At 50.0% G+C, this 16,964-nt stretch overlaps 1 protein-coding gene across 6 annotated transcripts in view; it reads right to left on the reverse strand.

Annotated features, from left to right (window-relative positions):
• The window catches only part of LOC138296535 (isoaspartyl peptidase/L-asparaginase-like), a 1,292,011-nt gene that overhangs the window by 511,163 nt on the left and 763,884 nt on the right, over window positions 1–16,964 (reverse strand). The window lies entirely within an intron of this gene.

Consider the following 16,964-nt stretch of genomic DNA (forward strand, 5'->3'; position numbering starts at 1 on the left):
AAAAGGATTTGTTATACCTGGCATCCTTGGCGTGGTTTCTCCCAATGTTTTGCCCTCTTCCTGATTTTCTGACTCATTTTTGCTGACTTTTAGGATTCTGGGCAATTTACCACTGCTGACCAGTGCTAAAGTGCAGGCATGTGCTATGTACGCTAACATATGGTAACATTGGCTTCTCCACAATTCACATAGTTAATTTACTTGTAAGTCATTAGTAAAGTGCACTATATGTGCCAAGGACATGTAGATTTAATGCTACTAGTAGGCCTGCAGCACTGATTGTGTCACCAACTACAGTAGCCTTTCAAACATGCCTTAGATCTGCCACTGCAGAGCCTGTGTGTGCGGTTTTAAACTGCCATTTCGACCTGGCAAGTGCACCCGTTTGCTAGGCCCAAGCCTTCCTTTCTATTACATATGTCACCCCTAGGGTAGGCCCTCTGTAGCCCCAAGGGCAGGGTGCAGTGTATTTAAAAATGTTGGACAGGTACTAACTTTTAAGCTTTACATTTCCACGTAGTAAAAAACGTTTACATTTGTTTTTCCCTGTTGCATGACTTATCTCGCCCATGGGATAACATTGGGATTACCTCAAAAACTCTTTTAAGTGTAATTTCCAATTGAGAGAAGATAGAAATGTGGAGTTTGGTGTCTTGGGACTCACAGTTTAAAATCACAACTTTTGGTGGAGTCAGATTTTAAATTGTAAGTCTGAGAATGCCACAATTAGGAAGTTGGCATTTTCTTACTTTAACCATTCTGTGCATCTGCCTATCTCTAAATACCCGTCTAGGGTAGATGACATCTGGGCAATGTGCATTTCCTCTAGATAGTCACACACAAAGGGAGCTTGGGTGTGGCATTTGCATACGGATGGCCAATCATCAGGCTGATGGTCCTTTCTTGGCTAGATGGGAGGGAGGAGCTGACACTTCCACCTAAATAGGGCTCTGTCTCTCACCACACAAAGGGCTGCATAACCCCCTGTAGAGTGTCTGGAGCCGGGGAAGGAAGGGCAGGGATCTCGTGGACTTCCAGGTAATACCTGCAAGTTTCTCCCACGTTCCAGAATTAAGGCACTAAAGTATGAATACTGGAGCTCAAACTCCACCAAATCAGATTTCTACTGAAACCAAGCACACTCTGCCAGGACGGACTTCTGCACTGCCAGGAGGGACTGCCACTCTGCAACTGCATTGCGGTGTTGGCCTACTGCTTGTTGTGCTTTAGGAGGGACTGCCACTTTTCTACTTGCTTTGCTGTGTTAGACCCCTACCCCCCCATCTAAACCTCTGCCCTCCTCTAAACCCAGAAAGTGGGGAACTGTTTAGCTCCAAGTGTAGCTTCGCCCTGGTTACAGTGAAGGAAGTCAGTATAGAACTTCCTAAGAAAAACAGTTGTTGGAAGATGTTCCTGATTAACTGTAGGTATCAATGTTGATAGACGACAAACTCCCAAACACCACTTACCTTATGGAAACGTGACTTCACGAGAACACCACACCTGACATTAACCAAACATTCCCCACAGGGTACTATATGGTGCAGGAAAGATCGTGTAGCTAAGGTGGGCTGCGGCATTGCAATAATCTTAAAAGACTCCTATAAATGCATGTCCGACTCCCTGTAAACTCCTGAATGCAAAAATCTTGCATTCACAATAAGCATGTCACCCACTTGCAACTTCTCAGGAATATTAAATAAAGACCCCCTGGACTCTGTTCTAAATTCACTGACGGCCAGCCAGATGTTTTGTCTAGCCTGACATTGGAAAAATCAAATAACTACCTTCTAAGTGACCTCAATATCCATTTTGATGAGATTAATAACCCATTTGCAGTAGGGATAATACATGACATGGCTGCTATTCAACTTAAGCAAAGAGTTGAAGGCCTGACATACATTAAAAGACACCTCCTTGATCCTGTTCTCATCAAGACCACAATATCAGCGTACAAAGTCACTGTCCTATGCCCTCAACAGACCATTTTTAATCCCTTTCATGCTTGATAGAAATGGGCCCTCGACTGCAAGAATCGACCATAGATGCTCTAAGCTGAATACAATGGAATTGACTTTGTCCTTAGACTCAACCAAACCTATACCAGGAGAAAATCCTGATTCCACCAGCATCAGTTTCAAAGAATGGATCACACAGTCTCTAGATTACAATTTCCCAATAACAAAGAGCAAAAGAGGTAAAAAAAAATCTGCTGCTGGTTTCATCCCTGTTAGAAATGAGGTCTCTAGTTGGAAGAGGTATACACATTTGCCCAAGTAGGGACCACAATCCTAGTCAGGGTAAGTTACAACACAATCCAAATTATCATGTGCCCACCCTCCGGTAGCTTGGCACTAAGCAGTCAGGCTTAACTTAGAAGGCAATGTAACACAGTGGCAGCACCACAAAAATACACCACACAGGTTTAGAAAAATAGAAAATATTCCTCTAAATAAAATAAGGTCAAAACAACAAAGGTCCAATAAGCACAAATTGAAATGTCACTTTTAAAAGGTTTAAAAGTGTCTTAATCCTTAGAAATCAATAGGTCTTTTTTTGTTACACACAGTACCAGGCATGCATCCAAAATAACGAGGCAAGGAGCCCGCAGAGGAGGAGATGCATTGAAAAATAAGGTGTTGCATCAGATTTTCTGGCACAGCACAGACAATGCATTCTTTCTTTCCACACTGCAAGGGGTTGCGTTGTTCTTCAGGTGCACAGTCTTGGTTCCTCACTGCTATGTGGGGATATTTTGACACCTTTGGTGCTCTGGTAGAAGAGCAGGTGCTGTGTTAATCCAATAGGCGATGTGCTGAATTTTCCATTGCAAGGCAGGTGCTGCATCGTATTTCCAGTTGGGAAGTTGATGTTGCATCATTCCGGTCGGAATTTCTCCACTGCAATGCAGGCTTTGCGGAAATTACTACAGGCGTTGCATCTATTTTTGAAATACAATAATTTTCTTGAAGAGACAAAGGTGGTCATTACAACCCTGGCGGTCGGTGTTAAAACGGTGGTAAGACCGGCAACAGGCCGGCAGTAAAAAATTTGCAATAACGACCGTGGCGGAAACCGCCAACAAAGACAGCCACTTTAACACTCCGACCGCCACGGCGGTACTTACAAACAGCGTGACAGTCACCGCCAACAGACAGGCGGAGGACAAAGTACCGCCCACAGTATCACAACCTACCAATCCGCCACCTTTTCCAGGCTGGATTCACCTCAGATAAAAACACAGCGGAGACAGGATTCCGAAGGGAAAACGCTCACCTCTACACACCCCATGAGGAACTAGGACACCATGGAGCCGGAACTCCAAATTCTCCCTGCGATAGTCTTCCTGCTCCTCTACCAGGAGCACGAACACCGGCGGCGAAGACCACAGTGAGTACTGCATCTACGACACAGGGGAGGGAAAAAACAGGGACACACACACGCAATACCCCCCCACCCTCACTCACTACAACACACACACTAATACATATTTATACATGATAGTTACACTCCCCAACCCCCCCCGGAAGAATGCAAAGACAAAAGAAAATGAGTGTAACCATTGTGATATATTAAAAGCAAGTATGCAAAAAAAATATATATACACCATTAACAAAATATACACCAAGCTTAGTAGTCCAGGTAGTGCTCCAATTAAGTCTGTGGAACACTGGGCCCACACAGTATGGGTGAGGCCCACACAAGATCCCCGACCATGACGGAGAGAACACTGCAGGGGCATCAGAGAGCAAGAAGACAAGCACCTCAGGGGGAGGGAAAGGGGGGTGCACCTCAGCCGGTTGGGTGCACGACGCCAAATCCACGAGAGGGCCACATGCCCACTGTTCAATCCTGGGAGTGAAAAGCCACAGTATCTCAAGTTTCTATAGAGGGTGGGTTGCCCACTGCCATATCCTGGGGAGTGAAAGGCCACAGTCTCTCAAGTCTCTACAGTGGGTGGGTTGCCCACTGCCATATCCTGGGGAGTGCAAAGCCACAGTCTCTCAAGTCTCTACAGTGGGTGGGTTGCCCACTGCCATATCCTGGGGAGTGAAAAGCCACAGTCTCTCAAGTCTCTGCAGTGGGTGGGTTGCCAACTGCCATATCCTGGGGAGTGCAAAGCCACAGTCTATCAAGTCTCTACAGTTGGTGGGTTGCCCACTGTTAAATCCTGGGGAGTGCAAAGCCACAGTCTCTCAAGTCTCTACAGTGGGTGGTTTGCCCACTGTTCAATCCTGGGGAGTGCAAAGCCACAGTCTCTCAAGTGGATAAAAATCTTCACTGGTTCTGGAGGGGGCTTTGTGCCCAGAGTGCTTCATCCTGCTAAGGACAGAGGTAGTGGATGGATCTCTGCACTGGTTCTGGAGGGGGCTTTGTGCCCAGAGTGCTTCATCCTGCCAAGGACAGAGGTAGTGGATGGATCTCTCCACAGGTTCCGGAGGGGGCTTTGTGCCCAGAGTGCTTCATCCTGCTAAGGACAGAAGTAGTGGATGTATCTCTCAACTGGTTATGGAGGGGGCTTTGTGCCCAGAGTGCTTCATCCTGCCGAAGACAGAGGTAGTGGATGTATCTCTCCACTGGTTCTGGAGGGGGCTTTGTGCCCTGAGTGCTTCATCCTGCCAAGGACAGAGGTAGTGGATGTATCTCTCCACTGGTTCTGGAGGGGGCTTTGTGCCCAGAGTGCTTCATTCTGCCTGTGACGGACTCAGTAGCGTCAGTGCCCTTGGCGCTCATGGGCCAGCGGTGCTTGGAGCGGCGGTGCCCTGTTCAGCGGTGCTTGAGACGGCAGTGCCCTGTTCAGCGGTGCTTGGAGCGGCGGTGCCCTGTTCAGCGGTGCTTGAGACGGCGGTGCCCTGTTCAGCGGTGCTTGGTGTGGTGGTGTCCTGTACAGCGGTGGTAGAGACGGCAGTGCCCTGTTCAGCGGTGCTTGGAGCGGCGGTGCCCTGTTCAGCGGTGCTTGAGACGGCCGTGCCCTGTTCAGCGGTGCCCTGTTCAGCGGTGCTTGAGACGGCCGTGCCCTGTTTAGCAGTGCTTGAGGCGTCGGGCTCCTTGCAGTTACTCAGCTGCTGGCGGTCCTCTCTAGCCCAGCGGGGCTTGTGCTGGCGGTCCTCTCTAGCCCAGCGGGGCTTGTGCTGGCGGTCCTCTCTGTCCCAGCGGGGCTTGTGCTGGCGGTCCTCTCTGTCCCAGTGGGGCTTGTGCTGGCGGTCCTCTCTAGCCCAGTGGGGCTTGTGCTGGTGGTCCTCTCTAGCCCAGCGGGGATGATGGCTGTGGCGTCCTGGGCAGCGGGGATGATGGCTGTGGCCTCCTGGGCAGCGGGGATGATGGCGGTCTCCTCCGCCGTGCTTCTCTTCCCAGACTTTCCTGCTTTCTTGTGGCCCTTCCCCACCTTGGAAGGTGTCGCAGCTGACTCCACACTCCCACCGGGACCCCTGGGAGCGGCTTTGGTGGCTGGAGTCTTCCCCCTCTCCCGCCGGGCACTGGCCAACTTATGATGCTTCACAGGTGGGGGACTGTCTGTGCTGTGGCTCCGTGCCACACTGGCTGCCATGGTGGCCGGTGCACTCCAGATTCCGGTGACTACAGGCACCACTGGTCCCGGAGATGTTGTGGCTGAGGTGCTAGTTCGGGACCTAGGAGATGGACGGGGTGGGGGAGGTGTGGGAAAGAGGTCAAGGTTGGACAGGAAAAGTTTTTGGGAGACACTGGGACGGGTAGCTGGGGGGGGATTTGGGAGTGGAGGAAGAGGTTGTGGTTGTAGGAGGTGTTCGTTTGCTGACTTTGGGTGAAGGTGCATGCGCTGGAGGCTGTCATGAGGTGGATGGCTGTTGGGTGGGTGTGTGCCTGCGTTTGTGTATCTTGGGAGGTGGTGTCACAGACACACTGGGAGAGGAGACAGGGGATGTGTGAATGGTAGTGGGGGTGGTGACTGCACGTGAGCGGGGTGTGGTGGTGGGTGTGCTGGTGATGGCAGTAGTGGCTGTAGATGTGGTGCATGCAGGTGTGAGTGGAGACGAGACTGGGAGGGAGGAGGGAGTCGAGGAGGAGGGGGACACAGTGGAGGCAGTGGATGTTGGTGTGTCTACATGTGTTTGATGCTTGCGTGAGTGCCTGTGGGATGTGTGGTGCTTATGTTTGCCAGAGCTTCCCTTGTGTGTTGACATGTGTGCATGCTGTTCTGAAGGTGTGCTTGGGATAGGCTGGGGTACAGGGGATTGGGTCTGGGTGGAGGAAGTTGGAGGGGGGAGGCTAGAGACGGGGACAATGGCTGCCATCAGTGCTTAGGCCAGAGTCTGAAAAGCTCGCTGAAGGGCCGCCTGACCAGAATAACTGCCCTCCAGGAATTCATTAGTTTCTTGCGACTGCCTTTCTACACCCTGGATGGCATTCAAAATGGTAGACTGCCCAACAGTGAAGGACCTGAGGAGGTCAATGGCCTCCTCACTGAGGGCAGCAGGGGTGACTGGAGCAGGGCCTGAGGTGCCTGGGGCGAAGGAGATGCCCACCCTCCTGGGTGAGCGGGCACGGGTCAAAGGCTGAGGGGCTGCTGGGAGGGCGGTGCTGGTGGGGGGGTGGCGGCTGTACCTATAGATGCAGGGGGCACAGATGTTGCCGCCACCACAAGGGACCTCCCATCAGAGGACGAGTCCGTGTCACTGGTCTCACCTCCTGTCCCCGCCGTGGAGCTCCCCTTGCCCTCCGTCCCACTGGTGAATTCCGAGTCCGTAGTTTTGCCCTCCAGGGCCATGTGGGATGCAGCTCCCTCCTGCTCCGGTGCCACTGCTCCTCTGCCTGATGATGCTAATGCACACAAGAACAGGGAGACCACAAAAAGGGGGGGGACGGCATCAGAAAGACATGATGAGTGCATGCATTACCGCTACCATTGGCGGACACGACAGACACAGAAGCCCCCTGCACTACGCCGCGCTCTTGGGCTCCACTGTTTAATTCCTGGGAAATGGTCTACTAGGCTATGGACGACATCTGCACACATGGATGACACAGGGGCATGACTAGGTGTACTTGGCACTCTACAGAGGTGGGGTGGGGTGCCACATGGCCTGCCTTACGGAGGGACCTTGCCTACTAAAATCGCCCTGGCCTAGGGAAACCCACAGCCCACCTCCCCCACCCAGACCCCTCCACTGTGCGCAAAATCAGCAGGATGAGAGTGTACTCACCCCCTTGTGGCTGCTGTGATGCCCTCAAGCGCCCATCCAACTCCGGGTATGCCACCGCCAGGATCCTGAACATCAGGGCGGTCATGGTGCGACGGGCACCCCTCCCACGTTGGGAGGCCATCCCCCGCTGAGCCTCCGCCGTCTTCTTGCTCCAGCGGCGAATGTCCTCCCATCTTTTATGGTAGTGGGTGCTCTGTCTGTGGTAGACCCCCAGGGTCCGGACGCCCTTGGCGATGACACGCCAAATATCTTTTTTCTGGTGGGCGCTGACCTACATGATTTGTACAGGGGGGAAAGAAACGTATTACCAACTGCACCATCACAGTCATTGGCCCCCATCCCTACCCTTGGCATGTGGCACATGCACTCACCATTGTTTCATGCACGCCGCACTCTCCCCCCTTCCTTCTTACATCCACCTCTCTCCACACAGGCATAGCCCATACAGTGTGCTCCCAGTGTACTTACCTGTTTGTCTGGAGGACCGTAGAGTAGCGTGTACTGGGGGAGGACCCCGTCCACGAGTTTCTTCAACTCCTCCGATGTGAAGGCAGGGGCCTTTTCCTCAGACACTTGAGCCATTGTCTCTTCCAGACCGAGGTCACAGCAGCACTTACAGTGTAGGTCCTCTCCTGTTGAAGATCAGGTATCGAGTGATTCACCGCCGGCGTACATTGTCATTGGCTCCTGGGACCCATAGGGTCCAATGCTAACCAAAGCAGGATTGCGCCGCGGTCTTCGACCGCCTACCGCAACGGTGTACAACGCCAGCGCAGTTACCTCACATCCCATTGTACCACTTTACAGGTCAGGCAGCCGCCATTTCAGGGGCCCACATGGCTTAATTTTTAACTGCGTCACACATACCTAGGCCTAGACTCAACACACATTCAGGCCACTTTTTGGATTAGGAATCGTGTTCTGTGTAAGCTGTGGGTACGTACCTCTGAGTTGGTTGACTCTGTGCTTGCTGTTGTCCTTCATAGGCACCGTCCTCTGGGACATGTGAGGAGATGGCGGCATCCTCCGGTGTACCGACCGTTGGTGGACCTGTCGGCAATGGAGGAAAGACATGTGATCATCACCTATAGGCTTGACCGTGCCACAATCCAGGAACTGTGTACCCAGCTGGAGCCAGACCTGATGTCAGCTATCCGCCATCCCACAGGAATCCCCCGTCAAGTGCAGGTGCTGTCAGTGCTCCATTTCCTTGCAAGTGGGTCATTTCAAACAACAGTGGCGATAGCATCAAGGATGTCCCGGCCTATGTTTTCCAACGTGTTGTCCAGAGTGTTGTCTGCCCTGCTGAAACACATGCAGAGCTACATCGTTTTCCCTCAGGTGGAGGATTTGCCTACAGTGAAAAGTGATTTCTATGCCCTGGGACATATCCCCAACATCATAGGTGCCTTTGATGGGACCCATGTGGCTTTGGTCCCCACCACATGAGTGATCAGGTGTACAGAAACCGGAAGAGTTATCATTCGATGAATGTACAGATGGTATGTTTGGCCGACCAGTACATCTCACATGTGAATGCCAAGTTCCCTGGCTCAGCGGAATAGCAGCATCCCTTATGTGATGGGTCAACTCCAGAGGCACTGTGTGTGGCTATTAGGTGAGCACCTGGAAGGAAGACAGTGGGAATGGTTGTCTGGGTCTGGGGATATCCTTACAGGTTAGTGTGTGTCTAACAGTTGTCCCTCGCCATTTGCAGGTGACTCTGGTTTCCCCAACCTGTCATGGCTACTGACCCCAGTGAGGAATCCCAGGACAAGGGCAGAGGAACGCTACAATGAGGCACATGAGCGAACTAGGAGGGTGATCGAACGGACCTTCGGCCTCCTGAAGGCCAGGTTCCGGTGCCTCCATATGACAGGTGGATCCCTATTCTACTCACCAAAGAAGGTGTGCCAGATCATCGTGGCTTGCTGTATGCTTCACAACTTGGCTTTGCGACAACAGGTGCCTTTTCTGCAGGAGGATGGTCCAGATGGTGGTGTTGTTGCAGTTGTGGAGCCTGTGGACAGTGAAGACGAGGAAGCAAAAGAAGAAGACATGTACAACAGGGATTCAGTGATCCAGCAATATTTCCAGTGAAACACAGGTAAGAATACAAACCAGCCTACTATATGTACTTAAACACTACTACCTCTCTACTGTCTGTCGTTTTCACCCAGTGTATGGTCACTGAGTTGTCACTTTCCCTTACGATTTCACAGATGTGGGTCCCAATGTGTGACATCTGGTTTGATTTCTCATGGACTAGAGCTGTGTGACATAGGTATGTTGACATTACAAATGAAAGAGCTTTTTGCCACAGTAATTGCTAAGACAGTATTCCCAAATCACAGACTGACTCCAGTTTGTTTTGTGCTTTAAGGGTGTTTATTTTAGTGCTCAATATTGGAGGGGGTAGCAAAATGGTGAGGGGTGATGGCGGAGGAATGTCCATGGCAGAGTCCAGTCTATTAGTCTCACAGGTGCATTGCCCAAATGGGCATAGGAAGTGGAGCTGGGGCAGTTTAAGAATGGACAGGGTGACAAAGTGGCACAGTAGGATGACAATCAGGGTGGTCTTATTTCTTGGCGGAGGTCTTGGCATCATTCTCTGTCTTTGTCCTGGATCTCAGGGACCGTTTGTGAGGTGGTTCTCCCTCTGCAGGGGGAGGGGTGCTGGTGTGGTGGTCCTGTGGCGGTGCCTCCTGTCCACTAGTGCCGGCGGAGGTGGTGGGCAGTTCATCATCCAGGCTAGTGTCAGGGGCTGCTTGTAGTGCCACAGTGTCCCTCCTGGTGTTGAGTACTTCCTTCAGCACCCCTACAATGGTGCCCAGGGTTGAATTGATGGCTCTGAGTTCCTCCCTGAAGCCCAAATAGTGTTCCTCCTGCAGGCGCTGGGTCTTCTGAAACTTGGCCAGTACCGTTGCCATCGTCTCCTGGGAGTGGTGGTAGGCTCCCATGATGTTGGAGAGGGCCTAGTGGAGAGTGGGTTCCCTGAGCCTGTCCGCCCCGTGTCGCACAGCAGCCCTCCCAGTTCCCCTGTATTGCTGGGCCTCCGTCCCCTGGACCGTGTGCCCACTACCACTGCCCCCAGGTCCCTGTTGTTGTTGGGGTGGTGGGTTAGCCTGCGTTCCCTGTAGTGGTGGACACACTGCTGATTGATGTGTCCTGGAGACGGAGGTATGGGCCCGCTGGGTGGGTGCTGTGCTGGTGTTTCCAGAGGGGGGAAGCTCTGTGGTGGCCTGTGACTGGGTGAGGGGAACCGACTGTCCCGAGGTCCCCGATGGGCCGGGCTGGTCATCTAGATCCAGTTAGACAGAGGTGCTGTCATCACTGTGTGCCTCTTCTGTTGGTGGTGTGGACATGTGTGGACCCTCCTGTCCGGTGACATTGGGTAGGGGTCCTGCAGGGGTATAAAAGGATGTTTATTACATCTGTGTGTGGCATGGTGTGCAATGGGTGGGTGACTGTGTACCCCAGTGCTTGCATTCCTGTGTGGGACCTTGTGTTATGATGGTTTAGGGGGGTGTATGTGTATGTGCAGTGGGCATGCTTTAGTGATGGGTGTCCATGCTTTGTTGTTGCATGCAGGGCTTAGTGTTAAGATGTGTGGTTTGTGATGTTGGGACATTTTTGAGGAGTTGGAGTGATGGGGGTGAGGGTGAGGGTGGGGGTATGTGCTGGCATGCAGGTAGGGTGGGGGATGTAATAGTTAAGATTTAACTTACCAGAGTCCATTCCTCCACCTACTCCTGCGAGGCCCTCAGGATGCAGAATCGCCAAGACCTGCTCCTCCCATGTTGTTAGTTGTGCGGGAGGAGGTGGGGGTCCCCCGTCAGTCCGCTGAACCGCAAGGTGGTGTCTTGAGACCACAGAACGCACCTTCCCCCCTAGGTCGTTCCACCTCTTCCTGATGTCCTCCCGATTTCTTGGGTGCTGTCCCACTGCGTTGACCCTGTCCACTATTCTTCGCCATAGCTCCATCTTCCTTGCAATTGAGGTGTGCTGCACCTGTGATCCGAATAGCTGTGGCTCTACCCGGACGATTTCCTCCACCATGACCCTGAGCTCCTCCTCCGAGAACCTGGGGTGTCTTTGCCGTGCCATGGGGTGGTGTAGGTGATGTGTGGGGTGGTGTGTGTGGTGATAAGTATGCTGATATGTAGTGGTGTGTAGTGTGAGGTGTGTAGAAGTTATGTGGGTGATGGTGTTGTGTGACTGTGGATGCTAGTATTGTTGATGGTGGTGTCTCTCTCTGGCCTTCTCTCAGTAATTGTTGTCATAGGGGTTTGTGGGTGATGTGGGTGTGTGTTTTATATTGTATTGGGTGTGTGGGAGTGGTGGTGTGTGTGTGTATCAGGTGTGTGTATTTCGATTTGTCCAATGTGGCTGTATTTTGCAAGAGTGTGTGTATTTTGAGTGCGGCGGTGTGTACCGCCAATGGAATATCGCGGTTGAAAGACCGCTGTGTGGATTCGTGGGTCGTGATAGCTTGGGCGTATTTCTGTTGGCGTGACGGTGGAGGTTTTGTTTTCGCCAGTTCATCACTGACCTTTCGTGTGGCGGACTTGTGTGGGTGTCTGAATTTTGGCGGATTCCGTGCTGTGGGTCATAATGACTGTGGCGGAATTCCGCTGCCGCGGCAGTGTGTTGGCGGTCTTATGCACGGCGGTAAGCGGCTTTTACCGCCAATGTTGTAATGACTGCCAAAGTCTTTGTTGGCCCTGAGACTTCAGAAACAGGAGGCAAACTCAATCAAAGCCCTTGGAGACCATTTCAGGAGGAATGCAGAGTTCTTCCAACAGAATGAGAGGGCAGCAGGGCAACAAGCAGGGAAGCAGTCCTTCTCAGCAAAACAGTCCAGTGCAAGTGTAGGTCCAGATGAGTTTGATTTTGTGGGGTCAGAGACCCAGTTTATATAACCAAAATGCCTTTGAAGTGGGAGAAACTTCAAAGAATGGTTTTGAAGTGTACGTTACCCTTTGAGCCCAGTCCTGCCTGACAGGATCCCGATGAGGAGTTATCAGTCCTTTGTGTGAGGGCAGGCCATTGGTCTTTGAAATTTAAGTGTGAGCCCCTCCACCCTTTCTGCCAAGGAAGACACATTCACTATGCAGATGAATGCAGATGTGACCGAGTGTCCTGTGTTTATTGTCGTCTGGGTGGAATGCACAAGGGGAGTTATCAACCAGCACAGACCAGACGTGGATTGGAGACAGGCTGTAAGGCAGAGATGGCAGTAAGTGCAGAGAAATCAAATTTTCTAAAAGTGGCATTTCTAAAATAGTAATATTAAATCCAACATCACCAGTAAGCAGGATTTTCTATCACCAGTCTGGCAATACCAAGCAAAACATGGCTACTCCTTCCAGATCAGAATCGACCACTTAAAAGTATATGAGGGCAGTCCTACTGTTAGTCTATGAGAGAAGCAGACCTCAACGTATGTGTTTTTCACTACCAGAACATGTAAAACACATGAGTACATGTCCTGCCTTTTATCTACATAGCACCCTGCCCTATGGGTTACGTAGGGCCTACCTTAGGTGTGACGTATATGTGGAAAAAGGGTAGTTTAAAGCTTGCTAAGTACTTGTAAATGCCAAGTCAAAGTGCCATTGAAACTGCACACACAGGCCTTGCAATGGCAGGCCTAAGACACAGTTAAAGGGCTACTTAGTGGAGGGCACAATCAGCGCTGCAGGCCCACTATTAGCATTTAATTTACAGGCCCTGGCACATGTAGTACAATTTACTAGGGACTTACAAGAAAGTTAAATATGCCAAATGGGTATTATTAGAAATGGGGTTTTAATTGGCAGTCAGGTTACCCCCGTCCAAGCAAGGACCCTCACTCTAGTCAGGGTAAAGGAGAATCACCATCAGCTAACCCCGCTCACCCCCTTCGTAGCTTGGCACGAGCAGGCAGGCTTAACTTCATATATCTAGGTGTAAAGTATTTGTACCAACACACACTAACTTAACGAAAACACTACAAAAATAACACAACACAGGTTTAGAAAAATAGAAAATATTTATCTAAACAAGACCAAAATGACAAAAATCCAACATACACAAGTCAAGTTTTTTAAAAGCAAAAAGAGTCTTAACTCCTTTTGTAAACAGGTAAAACAATGTTAGCATTGAAAAGTACCTGGGTCGTCTCAAAATAACACGCACAGGCGAGTGTGTGTCGAAAAAGGTTAGCGGTGCATCGATTTCTCACCCGCAAGTGAGGCCGTGCGTCATTTCTCCTTCTCCGGTCGGGTCGCCGTGCATTGTATTTCCTCTACACAGGAGAGCAATGCGTCGATCCAGGCAGCAATCCGATCCAGGCAGCAATCCGGTCCGGGCAGGCTTTGTGTCATTTTTCTGCGCCAAGCGAGGTTTGGGTCGAAAATCCTGCCGCACGGTGATAGCAAAACTGCCCTGTGTGGGTTGCGACGTTACCAGCCTCCGTCAGCAATGCGGTGTGTTGTTTCTCCAGCCATTAGTGTAGATCTTCCAGTTGTCCTGCAAGAGCTGCGTCAATTTCTCTGAGGTTACGACTACTAATGTGGGTGACACAAACAGTGCTGCAGGACCACTAGTAGCATTTGATTTACAGGCCCTTGGCACCTCTAGTTCACTCTACTAGGGGCTTACTAGTAAAGAAAATGCCAATCATGGATAAACCAATCAACAATTCAATTTACACAGAGAGCAGATGCACTTTAGCACTGGTTAGCAGTGGTAAAGTGCTTAGAGTTCTAAGGCCAACAAAAACAGGTCAGAAAAAATAGGAGGCAGGAGGCAAAACAATTGGGGATGATCCTGCATAAGGAAAAAAATCCAACAGGTATGAGCCAATGCTATCATTTTCTTAGGGAGAGAGCACATACACTTTAGCACTGGTTAGCAGTGGTAAAGTGTCTAGAGTCCTGAAGCCAGCAAAAATGAGGTCAGAAAAAGAAGAGAAGGAAGGCAAAAAGTTTGGGGTGACCCTTCAGAGAAGCATTTTCCAACACTCCCATTTTGTTTCCTTGAAAAAAGAATATCAAATCTTGAAAGGAAATGGAGAAAAAACACTATGAGGATCACCTTAAAATGGCTCATCCGATTACAATTAGGAACTATCCTATAGAAATTAAAAGTGCCCAAGTGTCCTATTACGAAACCAAGATACGCCAAGCATCGAACGCCACTAATTTCTAAACACTCCAAAATCTGGAAAAACTCTTTTTACCCCCTCTATAGCATGCATCAAATTAGCAGTATTCTTTCAGAACAAAATAGCCAATATCTATCTGTCTCTACAAAAGAACAGGATCTTAAATGCCTTCACATCAGAAAAGCGTATGCCCAATACAACTCACATTGGCCCGTTTTCTCCGCCCCATCATGAGGAAGGACTCCCCGCTCTTCTCAGCAAGGTCAAATCAGGGTCTCCCCTGGACCCCACGCCCCCACACATACTTTTACAAGGAGCTACAGCCAACTTTCTGATTATATTAGAACTCCTCAAAGTCCTAATCCATTGTTATAGTGCCATCTAAGTGGAAACATGCGGTGGTCAAACCTTTGGTAAAAAAAAAACAATCTCGACCCGACATGTCCAGGGAACTATAGGCCGACCGCCCTGCTCCCAGTCATAGGCAAAGTGCTACAGAAACATGTTAACCAAACACTGTCTACATTCCTTGAAGAAAATCTTTTACTGCACAATTCCCAGATGGGATTCCACACACAACAAAGCATGGAAGCCACCTTTCTCATAGTACAGAGAGCTTAAAAATGTTGCTAGACCAGGGAGGAATAGCTGCTATTATTTTCCTTGACCTAAGTGCAGCGTTTGACAAGGTTGACCATGAGACATTTACATACAGAATGGGAGAAGCTGGAATAAAGAGCTCCACTCTTAAATGGCTCACCTCCTTTCTGAAGAACATACCTTTCCGAATTTGTGAAAATTCATGGTACTCTGACATCCGTCCCCTGAAGTGTGGGGACCCACTGGGTTCGGCCCTTAGCCCCACACTTTTTAACCTGTACATGCGTCCATTGACAGATATTGTTAAGGAGTTTGGGCTGTCAATTGTCTCATTTGCAACAATTGTTTGTCTCCCTCACTCTTGGAAAAGGCATGCAGTCCCATCAGCTGTCTCTCTTTTTGCAAAAAGTATCGAAGTGGATGGCGAACTGCTGCTTAAAACTGAATGGGGAAAAACTGGGCTAATGATTTTGGGGAACAGACCTAACTCGCCATTCACCCATAGACTGATCAGAATGTTTGGGCAATCCACCCAGCCTCTGCTCCCCTATCAAAAGATTTGAGATGTGGTTGGATAAGTACCTTTTGATGGATGCATAGCCCAAAACACCTGCATTGACCTGTTTTGGCACCCTCAGAAGGCTCCACAAAATCCTAAACCTTATCCTGAGTTGGTCCAGAAAAACTGTGGTCTAACCCCTCGTTCTCTCCCGGTTGGTACAGTTTGTACAAAAAGTGGCAACAAGGATCCTATGCAATGTCCCAAAATTTGCCTCAGCAAACATTTCTCTAGCTTCTTTGTACTGGATTCCCATTGAGGCAAGGATAAAATTAAAACTTGCTGGACCTGATGTAGAACTCGGCAGATGCGCTACTTACTCACAACGTTGACAGATATCCTGTGTGGCGAAATCTAAATCCCATGGATTTTGGAGGACAGGATTTCTATCACCGTTGTGATGGCATAACCTGTCCATCAAGTTTTGAATAAGGCCCTCTGTCTGGCGCATAGAAGGCTTAAGGCCAAAGAATCCTCTATGATATGGGCCCCTACTCCTCCAGTAGGGCTCTAAGATCCTCTAGGGGTTGATTCTTGGAGGTACCTAGAATCCACAAGGCTAGATGCAGTGGTAGGTCTTTTTCATATTACACCCCCAACTTTGGAAAACTCTCCCCATAGAATAAAGATACCTAAACAACAAATCACAGTTCATGAAAATGCTTACAACATAGTTGTGTCCATATTAATACCCCCGTCTTCTGCACAGGTCCCGAAGTAACACTATGGGCCAGATGTATGAAAAAAGCCCATTGCGATTCAGAAATAGCGATTTTTAAGAAATCGCTATTTCTGAGTCACAAAATGCTATGTAACAAATTTGCGAGCCGGAAATAGCGATTTCTTAAAAATCGCTAATGCAAATTGTGAGGTCCAAATACCGAATTGCTAAAATATTTGCGATTCGGTATTTGAAAATTGCTAATTGTGAAAACGGTCACCTGGCACAGCCTGATGACATCACAAGCAGGAATTGAGTCAGCCCATGCTGTTTCCAGGTACCACACCCACAGGAGCAGTCAGAGAGTCACAGACCAGCCCCAGGGAGCAAGTTTGTGAGCAAGCCACGACCTGACATCAACATGGCCAATGCTGGTAATGGGAAGGAGAAGGGAGAGAGGAAGAGGAAGCTCAAATTCAGTGAGCAAGAATTGGAGGTGCTCACTGAGGAGGTGGTGAGGAGCCATGACCGTCTATTTGGGAAGAGCTCACTCCAGGTAACAGAGAGCGAGAAGCGAAAACTCTGGGCTGACATCCAGACCAAAATCTGAGCAGTGGGGTTGTGCAGCGCTCAGTGGAAGAGATACGTAAGAGGTGGTATGACCTGCGTTCCTGTGCCAAGGAGAGGGTGGCCAGCAGGCTAAAGGAGGCAAGGAGCACAGGAGGCAGACCATCCACCCAGACACCCTCCACCCCCATGGAAGACCTAGTGGAGTCCACACTGCTTCCAGAAGCTGTCAGTGGGGTCACTGAC

The sequence above is a fragment of the Pleurodeles waltl genome, chromosome 5 (assembly GCF_031143425.1).
Source record: "Pleurodeles waltl isolate 20211129_DDA chromosome 5, aPleWal1.hap1.20221129, whole genome shotgun sequence".
Classification (NCBI taxonomy): Eukaryota; Metazoa; Chordata; class Amphibia; order Caudata; family Salamandridae; genus Pleurodeles; species Pleurodeles waltl.